Below are 22,698 nucleotides of genomic sequence, written 5' to 3'. Positions count from 1 at the left end.
ATAGCCGTACGTCCACACATGTCCAAACCCATTTTCACATAGGAGGTTCCTGACCCTAGCGGACCAATTGTCTGTCCCTCTGTCTGCCATGTTCCTCATCATCACATGGGCCATTTTTACATATCTTGTGTTGGGGAGGCGATTTAGCCGCAACCAGTATTTAACGCATCTGGTAGCAGCGAGAACTGATAGGGGAAATCTACCGAGTTCTCCGTATACCATGCAGTTGGGACTTTGAGGGGAAACACCTATTATCCGTTTGCATGCGAACATGTGTACCTTTTCAATGTTAGAGCAATCAAAACAACCCCACATTTCTGAACCGTATAGCAATATGGGGGTAATCTGTGTATCAAAGAGTGTGAAAAAAAGGTTTAGATCATAACATCCAATATTCCAGAGAGAGAGAGAGAGAGAGAGAGTGAGAGAGAGAGGTTTATATCTCCGTAAGATGCTTACCTGTTATGTAGAATAGAATGTCTCGTCACTGAAATACGACCAGCTTCACCTGCAACGTCAGAACATTGACCTTTCTCGGCCGCCGCTAATAACCATACCCCTGAAAATAACGCACGGGCGAACAATGCTATCGTGATACAAGCAGATTCCATTTCACACCGTAAATCCGAAGACAAAAAGTCGTAGACTCTCATTGTCTGAAGTACGCATCTTCCGATTTAATCTTTGAATGCCATCTTTGGTCAGGTAGCTGACCTCGGTGATAAAGCAAGAATAAGGAAACAATGTATCGATTGAACATTAGATGTACATTATTCTTTCTTCGGCCCATGTGACATCAGAGTCCGACAATAACTCATATGTAGGCGGATAGCCGAGGATACGAACGTGTGCATGTTTGGTGTGCGTTCAATCTGTAAAAAGTTAAATGAATTCTATTATAACTTTAATCGATCGTTTAACAAGCATTCAAATGAAAGTCATCAAAAGAGGAATGGCTATCAGAAACAGACTTATTAAACTTATTGGACATCGTGGGGTTTCTCCCAGTGCGCCGCGAGGATTTTTCTCTTCTCAAAAATATTGATATGACAGCTCTCATTAGTTCGATGTAAAATTGCAAGTTTGAACTCCTCGTTTCGTTCCGTTTCCAGGAACTTTTCCTGTGTATTCTATGTGCGCGTTAACCTGAAATTTCGGGTATTTTACCGGGAGGTATGCGAAAATAACGGAATGGAAATCGTCAACCGGCATTTCTTCCGGTTTTGATTGCATGTGACAGTTTGTTCACCTCAAGGTAAAGCTATTGCTGTGCTTCTTCCTTTGGCTGCTTGCCATGACCAGTTTTTGTGAAATGTATTCTGCGTTCCTTTAAACAAACCACATCGCACGACCACCGGTATTTAACCCCCCCCCCAAAAAAAAAAAACCAAAAAAAAACAAAACATCAACAACTTACCGCCATTCCTGGGGTTGTAACTACCCCCCACAGGACAGACCACAATAACTAACAAGTGGTCGTTTCAGAGAGGTGGTCGCTATGTAAAGGTGAATTATGAAGAAGAAAAACTCTTCTGGGGTCCTTCGGAGTGGTCGCTGTTGGCAGGTGGTCGTTTTCGGGAGGTTGTCGCAAGGGCAGGTTGGACTGTACCTGTTTTTCTCTTCAACTAGATACATGTATACTGATTTTTGATCCGTTCATTTACCATTGACGTTTCCGATCGATATTTCTCAGTCAGATTGTCTCGCTGTTTTGAAACAGTCAGAGATAATTTCCAACTCGAATTTCCGATCAGGAAAAGATCCACGCAGGATCAAGGAAAAGATACGGAAAGCGAAATGGCTTCCATTTCAAAGGATCAAACGCGCTGCTCGCACGCACAGGGTAGGAGCAAAAGAACAAAAACAAGAATTTAAAAAAAAAGCTTTAACCTATTTTCATGTCATTATCGATACTTTCTGGCCGGTATGAACTGAGTTTCACTGAGTGAGTTCGAATTGTGGAAGTCGTAGCTATGTGATTGAGGAAAAACTGATGGATGCTTGTTTGTTTGATTGGTTTGTTAGTGGGATGCTTGTTTGGTTGGTCTCTTTCTTTCTCTCTGCGCTTATGTGTGTGTGTGTGTGTGTGTGTGTGTGTGTGTGTGTGTGTGTGTGTGTGTGTGTGTGTGTGTGTGTCTGTCTGTCTGTGTGCGTGTGCAAACTTTGACAGCAAATTAACACTTTTATTAGATGCACAGTTTTGCTTTTTACTTTTATAGAAGAAAGGCTTCACACGGAAATTTGTCTTCACTAACACTGTTTCTGTTTTGTTGGTGTCTGCCTTGCGTTTTTATAATTTGAACTAACTTGAAATAAAGTTGCTTTGCTCTTTTGTTTTTCTAGCTACAGCGAAACCAGTTTTTCTTGTGATCCATTTGTTCTATTTTCTTTTTTCTATTACTGGTATGTTACATTCAGGACAAAAGCGAAAGCGTTAGCCGATGTAATGCAAGGCTGACACACTGAAAAAACAACGCTTCGTTCATGGGCGAGTAAGATTCATCAACACACTCACGCACACACGCACACACACACACACACACACACACACACACACACACACACACACACACACACACACACACACACACACACATTTTATTGACACACAGAACACAGACACAAAGCTGTATAACAATGTTTTATAACGACATTCACGCGACCGTTCACACGTCTCTAGTTCCGAACATTCCTATTTCTCCGCGAGTGTCTCAGACTTACGTAACTTATAGTGTTGCACTGTCGCGGATCAAGACTTTATTATTTCCGTGCACAGAAAACCAAGACATTCCTTTTGACAGCGGCAAGATGGTCCGGAGTTGGTCGGCCATGTTTTATTCATGCCAGGGGCGGTAGGAAAAACCGTTAACACGACAATAAGTGTAGGGGTTTTAGCGCTTTTTCTGCTACGTCGGGGGCCGCGTTTTCTGCCCCTGGAAACGATACAGTGCCCGACGCTAAATGACAAGCCTCGCCGCAGTGAAGTGCGACTCACAAAGGGAGACTAATTTAATCGAGCTGGAGGTCTCCCTTCCCGGATAGCATCATTCGGTATACGAAGCTTATAAAAAAAATTGAAAAAAAAGTAGTCCAAGAAAAGAATTTAAAAAAAGGGGAGAGGTTTCCAGGCATTTGTGCTAAAAGGATATATAAATTGTGAGGTTACGTACGCTGTTTTTGTAAACACTTGTTTTGTTGTTGTTTTCGCTTTTTGTAGGCAGCCATCTTGTTGAGTCTCGACTGGGTCTTCGTGGTGTCGCAAGAGTTGTCGCCCCATTATTCTTAGCACTTTGACTCGGGGAGTGGGACTTGTTGTTTGCTTTTACTTTTAGTCAATTCAATTTTAACTGGTCCCAGACTGACGGAGTCTCAGACTTTAATTTGCTCGCTTTTTAGTCCCAGTAGGTTCGTGTTAGACTTGTTGAAAGTGGTGTAGGTATACGCATTGCCTGAGCCAGTGACCTGACTACAAAAACACACGGGAAAGCTAGCAAGGCGGAACATTTACTTGTAAATGTCAACATAAAGACAGTCAGACAGAAATCAGATAGTCAGACACGCAGACAAATACACACGTTTAAACACGCACGCACGCACGCACACACACACACACACACACACACACACACACACACACACACACACACACACACACACACACGCACGCGCGCACACACACACGCGTGCGCGCGTACACACACATGCATTCACGCACACGCACACACACACACACAAACACACACACACAAACACACACACACAGACACAAACACTCATGATATGCGCGGACACACACACACACACACACACACACACACACACACACACACACACACACACACACACACACACACACACACTCTGTCTGTGTGCCTGTGTGTCTCTGTCTCTCTCTCTCTGTCTCTCTGTCTCTCTCTCTGTCTCTCTCTCTTTCTATCTCTCTCTCTCTCTCTCTCTCTCTCTCTCTCTTTCTCTCTCTCTTGATAAAACATGCACATTTTTGAAAAAAATGTAAGCCTATGTTCAGTAAATTCCCACTTCTGTACATGACGTAAGAATTCGTGTAAAGCCTGTTGTAATGTCAGTGTACATAGTCCTGTGAATTCTGTTTTTCGGCCTTTGTTTTCTTCCATTTTTGTTAATGAATTTACGTGTATATATATATATATATGTATATATATATATATAGACATAATACATTGGATATGGGGACTCTGACACCAGCTGGTTATTTGGGAACTTGTTTTCAACTGCTTGCAGCAAGTTGAAATTTGGCATTGTGGTTTATATGTCGACTTAGTACCCAAATATAAAAAGACATTCTGGAAAATGTTATTATTAGGTATATGAAAACATAAGAAGGTCCCCATATCCACGTTCCCAAAAAGCTTGTCTGAATATATACTATATATAATAAAAGTTTCTGGGAACACTAACTTTTTTTTTTAATATTCAGGTGAAACAACATTCTTTCACATGTATTGTTTCCAAAACTTGTTTTAACTTCAAACTTGTAAGAATAAGGCCACGGTCTTCAGTTTTCTCTTTTATTGGTCCTTGTTTGAGCAGTTCTTATGAAGCTAACTCGACACCAGCCGGTTATTTGGGAACTCGTTTTCAACTGCTTGCAGAAAGTTGAAATTTGGCATTGTGGTTTATATGTCGACTTAGTACCCAAATATAACAAGAAGGGCAAAGCCCATACGACTCACATGCTTGACCTTGACCTTTACATGACCTTGACCTTCAGGGTCAAGGTCAAATAACTAAACCTAGCAATGACATCATACACTAAGAACTGCTTTACACATTTTTCCTACCAAAATACATGTGAAGGTCAAGGTCATCCAAGGTCATGCAACACAAAGCTGTTAATTCAAGACATAGGAAGTACAATGGTGCTTATTGGCTCTTTCTACCATGAGATATGGTCACTTTTAGTGGTTCACTACCTTATTTTGGTCACATTTCATAAGGGTCAAAGTGACCTTGACCTTGATCATATGTGACCAAATGTGTCTCATGATGAAAGCATAACATGTGCCCCACATAATTTTTAAGTTTGAAACAGTTATCTTCCATAGTTCAGGGTCAAGGTCACTTCAAAATATGTATACAATCCAACTTTGAAGAGCTCCTGTGACCTTGACCTTGAAGCAAGGTAAACCAAACTGGTATCAAAAGATGGGGCTTACTTTGCCCTATATATCATATATAGGTGAGGTATTCAATCTCAAAAACTTCAGAGAAAATGGGAAAAATGGGAAAAATAGCTGTTTTTTAGACAACATTTATGGCCCCTGCGACCTTGACCTTGAAGCAAGGTCAAGATGCTATGTATGTTTTTTGGGGCCTTGTCATCATACACCATCTTGCCAAATTTGGTACTGATAGACTGAATAGTGTCCAAGAAATATCCAACGTTAAAGTTTTCCGGACGGACGGACTGACGTCCGGACGGGGGGGGGGGGGGGGGGGGGGGGGGGGACGACTCGGGTGAGTACATAGACTCACTTTTGCTTCGCATGTGAGTCAAAAAGACATTCTGGAAAATGTTATTTGTAGGATTTAAATATATATATGAAAACATAATAAGGTCCCCATATCCACGTTCCCAAAAACCTTGTCTGAATATATAATATATATAATAAAAGTTTCTGGGAACACTAACTTTTTTTTTAATATTCAGGCATAACAGCATTCTTTCACATGTATTGTTTGCAAAACTTTTTTTAACTTCAAACTTGTAAGATTAAGGCCACAGTCTTCAGTTTTCTCTTTTATTGGTCCTTGTTTGAGCAGTTATGAAGCTGTGTTGTATTCAAATTGATAGTCGGTTGTGCAAATAGTATTTAACCATGTTTCTTATGCTGTGACAATTTGGGTGTGAATGTGAGTGTGGACGTGGATATATGATTTACTGCAACATTTAAAACAAAATCATGTGCTTTTGCATTTTGGAAATAAATTCTATTGATTGATTGATTGATTGATAGTTTGTCATTTGGTTTCGTACTAGTAAGGAAGTGTTCTTTTCAGCTGTGAGCTTATAAAGTTTATATTGATGCTTCAGACACTGCATAATCTTTTGAAGAACATATTTGCGGAAAAAAATAGCACACACACACACACACACAGAGCGAGAGCGAGAGAGCGGGGGAGAGAGAGAGAGAGAGAGAGAGAGAGAGAGAGAGAGAGAGAGAGAGAGAGAGAGAGAGAGAGAGAGAGAGAGAGAGAGAGAGAGAGAGAGAGAGAGAGAGAGAGAGAGAGAGAGAGAGAGAGAGAGAGAGAGAGAGAGAGAGAGAGCAAGAACATATTTGCGGAAAAAAATAGCACACACACACACACACAGAGAGCGAGAGCGAGAGCGAGAGAGAGAGAGAGAGAGAGAGAGAGAGAGAGAGAGAGAGAGAGCACAATACTCGCTTGCAGTCACTCCCTGTTTACACAATACACACTGTTCATGAAGGTTTTAAACAGATACTGTTGTTTATTAGTCCAGCATCAACAACACAAACAATAACATAAGCAACTATTGTTTTAAAGAAAAAGACATACCTCGTCTTGCAAAAAGGTGGATTGTTACCGAAAATAAAATACAGTCATTTAAATCTACTGATAACTAAAAAGAACATTAAAGATAATACAGTCTTATGCATAGTCATTGAACCGAAAATTATTAACTTGTAATATGTTTGCAAAAAAAAAATCGCACCCAAAAAACATGATTTTGAAGAAATATGATGTCACTAAGCATGATTAACCTTCGCCGACAGTCGCTAAAAACATTCTTCGCCGACCGTCGTCGAAGGACACATACTTTTAACACAGACAGCCATGCGTAGTCGGAGGACACATACTTCTCAAAGAAAAAAAACCGTGCTCAAGTAGAGAAAACAAGAACAAGAAAAAAAAGTACAGAAATCAGGCTTTTCATTGAATTAGATTATCAAACTAAATATATTTCCAATTTTGTACTTGCATTTATCTTTTTTCGTGTTGTGTAATTACGCACCAAGTTAATTCTTACCTGAAATATACATTAATCACAACTCAGCTTTTATTTTGACATCGAAAATCGTTATTTCTTAAACACCATGAATCAAAGTCCATGGTAAAAGTGAAACAGGTGACTGAACAATGGGGAGGCAGAAAAAAAGAAATAAACAAGAAAAGGACCACGGGTCCTAAAATCACCCAACCGTATGTGTAGACGGATAGACACAGGCAGGGACGCTGACAAAAGTAACAGTCACCCCCCTTTCCTTTGGGTGGGTGACTAAAAATGACAATAAAGGCTCACCTAAATATAATTATGTTCTTATCCCATTGGGGCGCATGAGGTGACTAAGAACCCAAAATAAGAGATCCCCCCCCCCACCTCCCAGGGCGGACCCTGGGAACAAAATTCAAAATCAAAAAAGCATTTCAATGGAAAAAAAATAATCAAAATCAAATCTGATGATACATTTCATTACGCTAATAGGATAATTGCCTAACTCAGAGTTAGATAGTTTTGAGACAACGGTTCCATAATAACGCCAACAATTGTGTCAATCATCTGTAAAAATTCCGAAAAGAAATTGCAAAGAGAAACGGTTGCTGATGCCATGTCAGCAAAATTGCCTAACTCATAAGTCAGTTATCTTAACAGCATACCCATGCTTTTCTGTCTATGCATGTGCATCCCATGGTAAACAAGATCAATAGAAATTTGGATTAAAGTTCATTCTACTGAAGTACAGAACCCAAAGTTCAATGCAGAGGCTGCTGAACAAATCGCTTTTTCTCAAAACTTGCAAAAGTGAGTTAGGCAATTATCCCATTAGCGTGACGATTTGCAACATATTATATATTATTAAACATTGCTTAACGTCCAGCTGACTACACCGAGCCGTCTCAAAACGCCCCACGCTGCCAACTAAAAAAACCTAAAAATTACCAATGAAGGTATGTCACCAGTCCTTCTGATAAACCATGTTTACAAGGACATATAATTGTGAGGCTCTGGAAACGATGAGGTACTTTCCCCTGTTTGTAAAAACCAGGTTTTAAAAAGAAAAGAGGATAAAATAATGTCCACGAAGAACTGTGATCCTTGTATCTCTATCTACTCTGCTTCTTTGCAAGACAAGTTTATACACGATTAGCTAGGAACCTGCGTAAACACCGAGGTTTACTACGAGTTTAAGCAGAGCTTTAAGACATGTCATTTAAGCTATTTTTACACAGCAAGACCCAGGGTCGTACAGCAAGACCCAGGGTCGTACAGCAAGACCCAGGGTCATACAGCAAGACACAGGGTCGTACAGCAAGACCGAGGGTCATACAGCAAGATCCAGGGTCATACAGCAAGACCCAGGGTCGTACAGCAAGACCCAGGGTCGTACAGCAAGACACAGGGTCATACAGCAAGACCCAGGGTCATACAGCAAGACACAGGGTCCTACAGCAAGACCCAGGGTCCTACAGCAAGACACAGGGTCGTACAGCAAGACACAGGGTCGTACAGCAAGACACAGGGTCGTACAGCAAGACACAGGGTCCTACAGCAAGACACAGGGTCATACAGCAAGACACAGGGTCCTACAGCAAGACACAGGGTCCTACAGCAAGACACAGGGTCCTACAGCAAGACACAGGGTCGTACAGCAAGACATAGGGTCGTACAGCAAGACACAGGGTCCTACACAAGACACAGGGTCATACAGCAAGACACAGGGTCGTACAGCAAGAGCCAGGGTCCTACAGCAAGACACAGGGTCGTACAGCAAGACACAGGGTCGTACAGCAAGACACAGGGTCGTACAGCAAGACACAGGGTCATACAGCAAGACACAGGGTCATACAGCCAGACACAGGGTCCTACAGCCAGACACAGCGTCCTACAGCAAGACACAGGGTCGTACAGCAAAACACAGGGTCGTACAGCAAAACACAGGGTCGTACAGCAAGACACAGGGTCGTACAGCAAGACACAGGGTCGTACAGCAAGACACAGGGTCGTACAGCAAGACACAGGGTCGTACAGCAAGACACAGGGTCCTACAGCAAGACACAGGGTCCTACAGCAAGACACAGGGTCCTACAGCAAGACACAGGGTCCTACAGCAAGACACAGGGTCCTACAGCAAGACACAGGGTCCTACAACAAGACACAGGGTCATACAGCAAGACCCAGGGTCCTACAGCAAGACACAGGGTCCTACAGCAAGACACATGGTCCTACAGCAAGACCCAGGGTCCTACAGCAAGACACAGGGTCGTACAGCAAGACACAGGGTCCTACAGCAAGACACAGGGTCCTACAGCAAGACCCAGGGTCCTACAGCAAGACCCAGGGTCCTACAGCAAGACACAGGGTCATACAGCAAGGGCCAGGGTCCTACAGCAAGAGCCAGGGTCATACAGCAAGACACAGGGTTTTGTTTGTTTATTTGTTGCTTAACGTCCAGCCGACTACGCAGAGCCATATCAGGACGAGGAAGGGGGGGATGAAGGGGGCCATTTGTCAAGCGATTCCTGTTTACAAATGCACTAACCCATTACTTGTGTCCCAGCAGGCTTTAGTAAAACTAAATTAATACCTACTGGAAGATTACCAGTTTCCAGTACATGCATGTTAAAATAGGCATGATCTTAACATTCACAAAGATTTTTATCGTTTACACGATTCCACTGTAGAAATAGCTAAAGTATCACGTCTGTTGGTGGCAATAGACTCGGGCAATGCAGCAAAGTTTGTGGGCAAACGGCTTCAGGATATCACTTTGGATGAGTTTCCGAGAGACGAAGAGGATGAAATGGGTGGAAACGATGAAGATAAAGAAGCTGTGTCTGCAAGAACAGGCACTACTTCTTCTGATTCTAAGGAAACAAGCCAAAAGCTTTCTCATGAGGAGAGCAAAACAGGTCCTAGAAAAAGGAAGCTTGCCAGCCATGACTCTGATTCTGAGTACAGTGAGACAAAGCTAAACAGAGAAGAGATGAAAACATGTCGTCCTAAAAAAAGAAAGATTGGCCGCCATTTATCTAATTCTAAAGACAAAGGGACAAAGCTAACAAAGACCGGCTGGTCTAGTGCCGAAATACAAGCTTTGAAAGCTTGTTTTGGACATCTCTTACAAAGAGGCACCTACCCATCTGGAAAACAAATTCAAATTGCAATCAGTCAAAATGACTGTCTTAAAAATAGAACAACTTTGAATGTGCGATCAAAGCTACAGCACTTGATGAGACACTGGCAATAAGGGCAACCAGTTTGTCATTGCAGTTTTGCACTGTCCGACAGTGACAAACATAGGCGAAAACATTGTCTCCTGACATCTTGTCTCACAACTCCAGGTAGTTCATCATTATGATCGACAGTGACAAACATAGGCGAAAACATAATATCTGCTGACTGCAGATGTGTACAATGCGTATAATGTATGATGCGTGTACATATTCCTATTTCCAGTTCCGTTTCCTATGCATTACCAACCGGGTCAAAATTACCCCATGCTTTCAATGAAGCGGGTTAGGGGGAGTCCTATATTGGTTGGGACGAGAAAGAATTTACCTGATGCTCCCCAGCATGTCATAAGAGGCGACTAACGGTTCTGTTTCTCCTTTTACCCTTGTTAAGTGTTTCTTGTATAGAATATAGTCAATGTTTGTAAAGATTTTAGTCAAGCAGTATGTAAGAAATGTGAAGTCCTTTGTACTGGAAACTTGCATTCTCCCAGTAAGGTAATATATTGTACTACGTTGCAAGCCCCTGGAGCAATTTTTTTATTAGTGCTTTTGTGAACAAGAAACAATTAACAAGTGGCTCTATCCCATCTCCCCCCTTTCCCCTATCCCATAAAACAGCTTCATAAGAACTGCTCAAACAAGGACCAATAAAAGAGAAAACTGAAGACCGTGGCCTTAATCTTACAGGTTTGAAGTTAAAACAAGTTTTGCAAACAATACATGTGAAAGAATGTTGTTATGCCTGAATATTAAAAAAAAAAGTTAGTGTTCCCAGAAACTTTTATTATATATATTATATATTCAGACAAGCTTTTTGGGAACGTGGATATGGGGACCTTATTATGTTTTCATATATATATATTTAAATCCTACAAATAACATTTTCCAGAATGTCTTTTTATATTTGGGTACTAAGTCGACATATAAACCACAATGCCAAATTTCAACTTTCTGCAAGCAGTTGAAAACGAGTTCCCAAATAACCGGCTGGTGTCAGAGTTAGCTTCATAAGAACTGCTCAAACAAGGACCAATAAAAGAGAAAACTGAAGACCGTGGCCTTAATCTTACAAGTTTGAAGTTAAAACAAGTTTTGCAAGCAATACATGTGACAGAATGTTGTTATGCCTGAATATTAAAAAAAATTAGTTAGTGTTCCCAGAAACTTTTATTATATATATAATAAAAGTTTCTGGGAACACTAACTTTTAAAAAAAATTAAATCGATCAACACACACACAAACAAACAAACATAACAACAATAAAATAAAAAAAAATAAAAAAAAGGACATACATGTTCATGTCTTGTCGTTTTAAAAGTATAACTAAAAAAGAACTTATAACTAGATATTTAACAATGGTACATAGAACATTCAGAAAGTTGAAATTTCGCACTGTGGTTTATATGTCGACCTAGTACCCAAATATATATAGACATTCTGGAAAACTTTATTTGTTTAGGATTTAAATATATATGTGAAAACATGTATAATAAGGTCCCCATATCCACGTTCCCCATAATCCTAAACAAATAACGTTTTCCAGAATGTCTATATATATTTGGGTACTAGGTCGACATATAAACAACAATGCCAAATTTCAAGTTTCTGGGAACACTAACTAATTTTTTTTAATATTCAGGCATAACAACATTCTTTCACATGTATTGTTTGCAAAACTTGTTTTAACTTCAAACTTGTAAGATTAAGGCCACGGTCTTCAGTTTTCTCTTTTATTGGTCCTTGTTTGAGCAGTTCTTATGAAGCTGTGTTGTATTCAAATTGATAGTTTGTCATTTGGTTTCGTACTACAGTAGTAAGGAAGTGTTCTTTTCAGCTGTGAGCTATAAGCGTTTATATTGATGCTTCAGACAAGGCATAATCTTTTGAAGAACACATCTGCAATTCCCAGTCATACAGCAAGACCCAGGGTCATGCATGCATACCTACATAACTTGTATAGCCCAGCAAATAATAGTATTACATCAGGGTCTCATTTCGGGGTCGGACTTATCGCTATTTTGTTACTCAATTTCCTTGTCAGCTATAAAACTCTAAGACACCGGTACAAAATGTTTTCTTATTACGGAAGCCGAAGCGGGGTTTCGCGGGGTACCCCCAGGGTTCCGCAGGGTTTCGCGGAAAATAGCTACCGCACGCATACTGCATGCGTCAGACGTTCTCAACATCAACATTCCGCGATCGTCACCTGTGTTTCTGTTGAAGCTCCTGGAGTGACTCAGAATGTGTGTTGCCGTGTTCCACTCCCTTTTCGTTTTTTTCTTTTCTTCAAGCAAGACAGATAGTCATTGTAAATGTATCTGTGAGATTTCATTCAATTTTATTTGGGTTTAAACCGTTTTAATGACATTAAAATCATTTAAAGCTGTCGGTGTTGCTGTGTGTAGATTTCATTTATTTGTGCGAGTGCGTGCAGTTTGCATCGATGGTGCGATTAGTTTGAAAAATGTCCGATTACATTCCTCTTGAATCGGTCATAGTCCGGACAACCTCAATTTCAAAATGAGCCCCTGTTATATTGTGGTGTTTTTTTTTGCTGAACGCCCAGCCGACCACGAAGGGCCATATCAGGGCGGTGCTGGTTTGACATATAACGTGCGCCACACACAAGACAGAAGTCGCAGCACATGCTTCATGTCTCACCCAGTCACATTCTTCTGACACCGGACCAACCAGTCCTAGCACTAACCCCATAATGCCTGACGCCAGGCGGAGCAGCCACTAGATTGCCAATTTTAAAGTCTTAGGTATGACCCGACCGGGGTTCGAACCCACGACCTCCCGATCACGGGGCGGACGCCTTACCACTAGGCCAACCGTGCCGGTGCCACTGTTATATGGTAAGATGTAATAAATAGGTTTGCTCTACATATTGCACCAACAGGAGAGCAAGTTGTCTCAATCTCTGTGCTATGTAATTTTTTCTAGCTAGTCCATATTTCTTCAGTAAGCTTTCGCCAAAAAGCAACAACATGCTGTCTTTGCCCACAACTTCAGCTAGTCCATCTTAAAATCGTGTCTTCATTTAGTGCTGAAGCTTTGCTCGCACATTCATACATGTTCTATTGTTGAGACAAGTATTTTGGTTAATTGCGGCTTGAATTATCTTTCCTGACGGATACATGCCTTTTTGAAGGAGATGCCCGAAACCATTCATTAAAGTTTGTATTTCAGCATGAGACCAGCTTGAATTTACGCTTGTCTTCATGATCTTTGTCGACCTCTGCCTTTAATTAGGTAATAAACAATACATGTTATTAGTAGTAGCAAAAGTATTTAGATATTATAAGAGTATGTCCACTAGAACCCGACATGTAGCATCTATATATAAATAAAATTTAAATAATATTGAGGCGGTTTCTGCGACTTCCATTACTCGCGCAGAAGCGTCTGATTGGAGAAACTAGAGGTCAAAGTATGTACCAAAATGTTGCTAACTTGACGTTGAGCAATGTAAAATAATATATTTTTTTTAAACAAACTTTGAACTCGAATTTCTCCAATCAGAAGATTCTGCACGAGTAATGAAAGTCGCAGAAACCGTCACATATGATGGTGGCGGTATAAACATACCAAGCGGTTCTGCATGTGTGCGACATGTGTAGTCGCAATCCTTGACGGAGGAGTCATCGCTCCCCAAATCACCCACGATGCCGGTGTTGTCATTGCCCAAATCACCCACGATGCCGGTGTCGTCATTGCCCAAATCAGCCACGATGCCGGTGTCGTCATTTCCCAAATCAGCCACGAATTGCCCAAATCACCCACGATGCCGGTGTCGTCATTGCCCAAATCACCCACGATGCCAGTGTCGTCATTGCCCAAATCATCCACGATGCCAGTGTCGTCATTGAATCACCCACGATGCCAGTGTCGTCATTGCCCAAATCACCCACGATGCCGGTGTTGTCATTGCCCAAATCACCATGACCAACTGAAACAAAGATTAGTTTAAAATTATAGAATCTTTGCTTATTGTTGATTTATAACACCGACACAAGACAGACGATGGACCTTCTTGACTGTCACGACCTCAAACAGCATGTAGACGCTCCCACACGCAAAACACACATCATTGACTGGATTGTCACCCACGAGTCCACTGACCTGGTGTACGACATCCTGCTGAATGACTACCTCAGATCCGATCATTCTGCAGTTTTGTTCTCTCTTAAGATGGCCAAACCATCCAAACAGAAAAAGCGCGTAGTCCGCCGTAACCTCAAAGAAGTTAACACTGACACATTTCGCGCAGAAGCAGCCCGCCGACTGCTTGATCCTCCGGTATCCTCAGACCCTGTACGTCATTACGACTCCACTCTCAGCACACTTCTTGACGAACATGCACCCGCAAAAACCAAACTCATCGTAGATTGGCCTTCTGCACCCTCGATCACAGCTGAAGTTAAGTATACAAAACAGTTGCGTCGCCGAGCAGAGAGGAAGTTGCGAACCTCAAAGCTGGTAGTTGACAGACAGATTTACAACAAGCAAATGGAACATGCTCAGACACTCATCGCAGACGCCAAACAATCGCACTACAGCACCAAAATCTGTGAAACAACCTCTGCCAAAACACTCTACTCCACAGTGAATGACCTTCTTGGCTGCTCTTCTGCTTCTCCCTTGCCCAACAACATCGACCCCTCCAAACTGTCGCAAGCTTTCTCTGATTACTTCCATAACAAGATCCAAACCATCCGTGACAAACTAGACAAAATCCCACACCAAAACTCTGAAACTCCTCCTGCATTTACAGGCACTCCCTTCACACACTTTCAGCCTCTCACTCTCACTGACCTGGAGAAAGTCCTCAAAGAAATGACCTTGAAAACCTGTGACCTTGACCCTCTTCCCACACAACTCTACTCTGACTGTCTTCCTGAACTCCTCCCTTCTATTCTCAAAATCATCAACACTTCTCTGCAAACAGGCACTGTCCCCAACTCCTTTAAGACTGCTATTGTCAAACATCTACTGAAGAAACCATCGCTCGACCCAAACACTCTCAGCAACTACCGCCCTGTCTCAAACCTTTCCTTCATCTCCAAACTCCTTGAAAGAGTCGTCCTGAAACAACTCAACTCTCACCTTCTTTGCAACAATCTTCTCTCTCCGCTTCAATCTGCCTATCGTCCTCACCACTCCACCGAAACTGCCCTTCTCAAAATCACTAATGATCTCCTCCTTGCCACTGACCAAGCTGAAATCTCTGCCGTCGCTCTACTTGATCTATCAGCGGCCTTTGACACAGTCGACCACAACATCCTCCTTCAACGCCTTCAGCACACCTTTGGTATCCATAGCACAGCTCTTTCTTGGTTCTCTTCTTATTTCACCGACCGCTACCAGACTGTTTCGATTGACAAACTGAACTCTGACCCCATCAGGCTTGAGTGCGGAGTCCCTCAGAGCTCAGTCCTTGGGCCTGTACTATTTACTCTCTACACTCAACCTCTTGACCACATCCTTGACCGACACAACGTTCTCCACCACTCTTTTGTCGACGACTCTCAACTTCACAACAGCTCTTCCCCTGACCAGTCTGAATCTCTTCTTTCCTCTATCTCTGACACTATCACTGACGTGCAGAATTGGATGACAGAAAACAAACTTCAGCTCAATAGCAACAAAACTGAAGCTATCCTAATAGGCACTACATCCAAACTCTCCAAAGCCACTCCCGACTCTCTTCAACTCTCTGACTCTTCTGTCCCTCTGTCTTCTGCTGTCAAAAACCTCGGAGTCACTCTAGACAACACCCTTTCCATGAAACAACACATCTCTTCTGTCTCTCGCACCTGCTACTTCCAACTCCGCCGCATCGCCACTATCCGCAAGTACCTCACCACAGATGCTACCGCCAAACTGGTCACTTCCACCATTCTCTCACGTCTTGACTATTGTAACTCTCTCTTGGCGGGTCTTCCCTCTTCTTCTATCTCTCGTCTCCAACGCATTCAAAATAGCTCTGCCCGTCTTGCCTTACGAAAGAAAAAGGGAGATCATATCACCCCCCTCCTAAATCAGCTCCACTGGTTGCCCGTTCCTGCCCGTATCACATACAAAATCAACACTCTCACCTACAAATGCCTCCATGGTCTCGCCCCTGCCTATCTCTCCGACTCTCTCTCTCTATGTCCCTTCACGAGCACTCAGATCATCTGCTGACTCCCTCAAGCTCAACATCCCCCACACCAAACTCAAAACAGCAGGTCAACGCTCATTTTCTTTCCAAGCACCTAGCCAATGGAACACACTACCTCTTCCCCTCCGTCAACAACAGTCCCTCGAATCATTCAAATCTGCACTCAAGACATTCCTTTTTTCCACATAATCCATGCATTCTACACTGCCCACCCCATCCCACCTTGAATAACTGTACATATTTTAATGGTTGCTGGTGTGTGTGTGTTGGTGACTTTAAGTCTCCGTGTGTGTGAATGAGTGTATGTGCGCCTTGAGTCGCCTGTTGGTGAGATATGTGCGCGTTATAAATATTCGTATTATTATTATTATTTATGTCAAACACTCTACCGTACCTCAAAATGTTTTAGCTCTTTGCTCAAGTGCTATCATTATTATTATTAGCATTGCTTAACGTCTAGCCGACTACGGAGAGCCTTCTCAAGATATCCCCATGCTGCCAACTAAAAAACAACAAAAAACATCATTGGAGGTCTGTCACTAGCCCCGTAGATGAACCCGACATGTAGCATCTATATATAAATAAAATTTAAATAATATTGTGGCGGTTTCTGCGACTTCCATTACTCGTGCAGAAGCTTCTGATTGGAAAAACTACAGGTCAAAGTTTGTCCCAAAATGTTTTATTATTATTTCACGTTGCTTAACATCTAGCCTGTGTTGCTAACTGGATGTTGAGCAATGTGAAATAATAATAAGAACATTTGGGAACAAGCTTTGACCTCGAGTTTCTCCAATCAGAAGTTCTGCACGAGTAGTGGAAGTCTCAGAAACCGCCACATATGATGGTGGCGGTATAAACATACCAAGCGGTTCTGCATGTGTGCTCGTCACGTCGCAATCCTTGACGGAGGGGTCATCGCTGCCCAAATCACCCACGATGCCGGTGTTGTCATTGCCCAAATCACCATGACCAACTGAAACAAAGATTAGTTTAAAATTATAGAATCTTTGCTAATTATTGATTTATGTCACTCTATCGTAAATAAGAACAAAACGTCCCAGTCTCTAGGCTGGGGGAGGATGGAATCTGTGGCATCCCGGAGGCCGTCATTGCCCCCACGACTTCAAAGAGAGAGAGAGAGAGAGAGAGAGAGAGAGAGACTTCAAAGAGAGAGAGAGACTTCAAAGAGAGAGAGAGAGAGAGAGAGAGAGAGAGAGAGAGAGAGAGAGAGAGAGAGAGAGAGAGAGAGAGAGAGAGAGAGAGAGAACCAACGTATGGTTCCTGATGGCTTTCTTGCCTGAAGAGTGAAGTCAGGTGTACGTAATTTCATCGTTGCATGCACAAGAGAAACTTCTTAATCATAAACTCCATTATCTTTTTTGAGAATCTAACTCCTTCATCCACTTCCAAGACCATTTATTTGGATGTTTTGCCTCACTTGGCAACTTGTCGTCAAGCTGATTTGCACATGGGTCTCCATTCTTGAAAAAATCCACGCTTTCACTTATCGCGGTGGCCATTTTGAATGTAAAACAGGAAGTGACCACAAAGGGAAGCAAAGACTTGTGGGAGAAAAAGTGAATCTTTTTGAGACAAGTGAGGCCCTGATAAGGATGTTTAGGGATAATTTAACTTTTGAAAACATAGGTAAATGTAAACATCCTTGTCAGGGCCTCACTTGTCTCAAAAAGATTGCAAGCGCTTACGCTCTGCAACGCTGGGCTGTTTGACGAAATTATATTTATTATATCGCGCACGCACAAGATGTTTGAAAATGCGGGAATCGGTATTTCTTTGCGTGAAAAGGCGCGCATCCAAATGTTATTTTTGCGGGATTTCTTTCATATTTGCGGGAATGCACGGTCTAGAATCGACACTGCGACAGATCAAAACGTGTCAGAAGGTTTTTGCCAGAATGGAAGGACGAATTTCCTTGGTTAGATTTCGACAGTGGAGTGTGCGTGAGCGCAACTCCATGACTGTGTGTAGGGGTGGGGACGAGTTTTTGCATTCAGATTGTGGGTAACCTGATTTTTGTGCGGGTAAGTTAAAAATGACATGTTACATACCCGGGGAAAGCTGAATTGACAAAAATGTGGCCACCCCTGCGTCCCGTGACAGTAAGGTGGGTTCGTATCATGAAGGAGTTAACAAAAGTGACATTTAGCCCTAATGACAGTGAGGGGCGACATTTGTATTATAGCCTACAACAATACAAATGTCGCCCCTCACTGTCATCAAAGGGTACGAGTCGTGCATCCCTCTCATTACTAGTACTATTGATTGCCAGCACTAAGAAAACTATTAGGAAAGGGTGTATTTTTCAAATAAGTCCAGAGGCTATTTAATTTAGTAGCAATGGACTTCAGACTTTTTATGGAAGAGAACAAATTCCAAAATGATAGGTTTTAAATCGTTTTAAGTAGGGCTAGGCGAGGCGCTCTCTTGCCAACATTGCGTCATAATCTGAAAGGTTCCGCGACGCAATATTCCTGATCCTGATACTTAGCTGCGTCGATATCATCGGAAAATGCACTTTCCAAACCTACTTGTGATATAGATTGCGCACATTTCTTTGCAACCAAACAGCGCCGAAACTCAATTATGTAAGACAGATCTCTTACTTTATCAACATCAGTGGTTGTCTATTGACAACTTGATGCGGCATGCGTGTTCAGATTGTTACGCGAAGCTGTGGTTCACTCTCCCATCTCTGTCAAAATGGCGGAAGGCCGAATCAAGCCACCAGCCACACGTCACTTCCGGAGAGGGACATTATTTTCTTTCGTTTTCTCCCGAGCTTTTGAGAATACGGGTTAGAAAAGTGAGTCATTATCTTCACTGGAACATATTGAATACGAACTCTAGCGCATAAGTCATTAAATTGAAAGAAGAAAGAGAAACAAATGGTTATTTCAGTATTTTTTTTTACCATGGAGACAGCCTTTAAACTTACCACAGATATGTCGTCAGGACATGAATCCAGCCAATGTGTGACTTTCGTGGTCTCGTATACACATGGTATTGCGAAGTTCTGAAGACATGGGCTTGTGAAGTTGTGTTGAAGTGGACTTGGACGCGATTTGTCGTGTTCTGTAGACCCAAAACACTGATTTGTACATTCATGTGTTGGAAAACACAGGATTTCCATTTCGTAAAGTTTCAATCAAGCCGCCATTCGTGTTTCAATTTTCAGCTACTTGAATCTAGTTTTGCCTTTCCATATTTGGCTAATCATTATGAGCTATTAAAGGGGCACGCCATAGCTATAGTTCGGACAATTTGCATCGAGTCTATCAGAATCCTCACCTTCCAAACTGTAATATTCCCACGTTCCACATCCACAAACCCTGCATAGCTACAGAAAGCAGAAATGTTTGAAGAACTAAATCCTTGCGCGCATTTATGTGTAGTGGAAGTGAGTGACAAGCCAGAGCTACGCTTCACTCACAACCCAATTTGGCAACCGTCAGTTTAAAGCAATTTAATTGCAGATAAATGTCAGTTATAACCCTCTATTTCTGATCAGGTCTCCATGCAATCACTTTTTGTTCTTCCAGTCTATTTAGATAGCTGGGATAATATTGCAGAGGGACGTCCTCATGAATATTTCATCTACATCAGTGTTGCTGCCAGCGTTAGAGGACAATAGGTCATTTGGACCTGACCGTAAGAAATCAATAGGTCCAAATGTCCTGGCTTTAAAAATGTAATAGGTCTTACCGTCTACAATTGACCGCGGCACCCTTGTTAATTTTAAAGTAAATCACAAATTTGTGTCAGCACACACGCATGTGTGTGTGTTTGTGTGTGAGTGTGGGAGGGGAAAGAGAGAGAGAGGGAGCTGATTTTCCACAATAAGTTATAACGTGACTTCAAATTAATTTTGCCATTTAATGACAATAAACGTTCAACTTTGGCAATTGCCAGAAACTTAAACTGCCAACCGTCAGAATCAACCAGGTAAACATGGTTAGATCACGCCACCTATTTGTCAAATATGATATGAACTTAAAATAAATGGGAAAAAATGACTAGAATATTCAAGGACTCCTGAAACAAAAAGGTAACATTTGAAACACTAGCTGTGTTGGTCCTAGAGTACAGTGTCACTGCCATTCCTAGGTACTGGTGGATTTTCAGAGAACAGCCTCCTGGAACAGAGAGTGGAGTGTACACTAGTACGACCTCATCTAGAATACGGCAATCCTGCCTGGTTTCCGAGACTAGTACGCCAATCAACATCAATCGCAAGAGTCCAAAGAAGAGCTACTAAACTGATTTACGAAATAAAAGACTACACATATGAAGAGAGACGAAGATACTTGACTTTGCCTACACTAAAGGCAAGAAGAAAGAGAGGGGACCTAATACAAGCGTATATAATATTTAACGACATTGATGACACTAACAAAGATTTCTTTTTTAAATCACCGCAGACTAACATTGTTGTAACACGTAACAGTACTGACAAAATACAAAAAGAAAGACATGATAATAACAATACAAGAAAATTTGCTTTCAGCTATAGAGTTACAAATGACTGGAACAAACTAACAACTAACATTAAACGGGCTCCCAGTACAAATGCTTTCAAGAACCTCATTGACAAACACAACGCTGGACACGACAGTCGTTGCAATAGTCACTCCCGGTGCACTTCACTTCAGTGATTGCCTTCGAGGGCCGATTAGACAGCCATTGACCAGAACTATCAATTCACAGCGGAATTCCCACTCAGAAGAGACTCCTTCGATGCGAAGAAGCCCTCTCAAATCTTCAATGCCTAACTCAAATAAATAGATATAACAGTGTTCTTATAAAGTGCGCTACATAAAATCTAAGGCTTACCTGTACGAGTGGTGTGCCTGATTGTACGAAAGGGAAAAAAATCCCATGCAGCGACCATGTTCATTGTTCAGATTTCTTGAAAAGGCCCGGATCGCTTATCGCTTACGCTCTAAACAATAATAAATATTTCACTGAGGTAAAGCAATTATTTCCAAATGTTCAGAAAATATAAGATAAACTTGTGAAATAAACCTGTAAAATAGTTATTTTACAGTTTTATTTTACACAGCAATGTTAAAAAAAAAAAGAGAGAGAGAGATAATTTTTTTTTTTTTTTTTAGTGTCGTAAGCACAAGAATGCTAAAAGCTCAGAAGAGATTGTTTGACGATGCAGATCTGTAGCAAGGGAAGGGGGACAACCAAGTCAGAACTCAAATGCTTTTGGGAACACGAGTTAAAACCCCTCAATGGTCAAGCTGAACACGAAAATTACATTTTGAGGTTACCTTGGATATGAGAACATGCTAATGTTCCCATAACCACAGAATGTTCCCAGATCCACGCTCTCACACTTACAGATGTCCCCAGATCCAAGACATTTTAAAAGTATATATATATATATATATATATATATATATATATAACTATAAATGGGAACTTAGGTCTCCCGCTCCAAAAAGGGATTTTAAGGTTCCCAGTAAATATATTGGATATTTATCAATGAAATTGTAAGTAAATCACCACAAATACATACTTTCAAGGTTGATTATTTATTGACAGAAGACTTATTTACAAAAATAAAAAAACTGCAGATATATGATTTGTCATGGTGGCCCTAAGGTTTTTTGAACATATAAGGGGGTTTGGGGTGACCAACCTTAACCCAACCTTAAGTCACCCTTTTGAAAAGGGGGATTTAAGGTCACCAGATATATATAAAAAATGTGTCCAGGCTTAAAAAGAATGTTGTAGCTTTCTGTAGGGAGTTTGGTGGCTAAAATTAATTATCATTTATCATTAGTTAGAAAAGGGGGTTTTACAGAGAAAAACCTGCCTACAAGATTGAAAGTAAGAGCAGCTAATAAACAACTTAGCAAACATTGCTCTAGAATGCCCCTTTAAAGGTACAGATCGGCCCACTTTGATCTAACAGAAAATATATCAAATAATTCATTTTCATTTTTTCATTTCATTTTCATTACTTTATTGGATATTTATCAATGAAAAATTGTAAGTAAATCACCACAAATACATACTTTCAAGGTTGATTATTTATTGACAGAAGACTTTTCATTTCATTTTCATTACTTTATTGGATATTTATCAATGAAATTGTAAGTAAATCACCACAAATACATACTTTCAAGGTTGATTATTTATTGACAGAAGACTTATTTACAAAAATAAAAAAACTGCAGATATATGATTTGTCATGGTGGCCCTAAGGTTTTTTGAACATATAAGGGGGTTTGGGGTGACCATTAAGGTTGGGTTAAGGTTG

At 41.3% G+C, this 22,698-nt stretch overlaps 1 long non-coding RNA gene across 1 annotated transcript; it reads right to left on the bottom strand.

Annotated features, from left to right (window-relative positions):
* Positions 1-9,007: 9,007 nt before the first annotated feature.
* On the bottom strand, positions 9,008-20,713 carry LOC138951805 (uncharacterized). Its single transcript, XR_011451225.1, has 3 exons — positions 19,363-20,713; positions 17,269-17,379; positions 9,008-14,189 (listed from the first exon to the last, which is right to left on the bottom strand). It is a non-coding gene; the product is annotated as an uncharacterized lncRNA (long non-coding RNA).
* Positions 20,714-22,698: the final 1,985 nt, after the last annotated feature.

Source organism: Littorina saxatilis, linkage group LG17 (genome assembly GCF_037325665.1).
Source record: "Littorina saxatilis isolate snail1 linkage group LG17, US_GU_Lsax_2.0, whole genome shotgun sequence".
In the NCBI taxonomy this organism is placed as follows: domain Eukaryota; kingdom Metazoa; phylum Mollusca; class Gastropoda; order Littorinimorpha; family Littorinidae; genus Littorina; species Littorina saxatilis.
The sequence above is the reverse complement of the archived record's forward strand: the minus strand, read 5'-3'. Positions and strand labels throughout refer to the sequence as shown.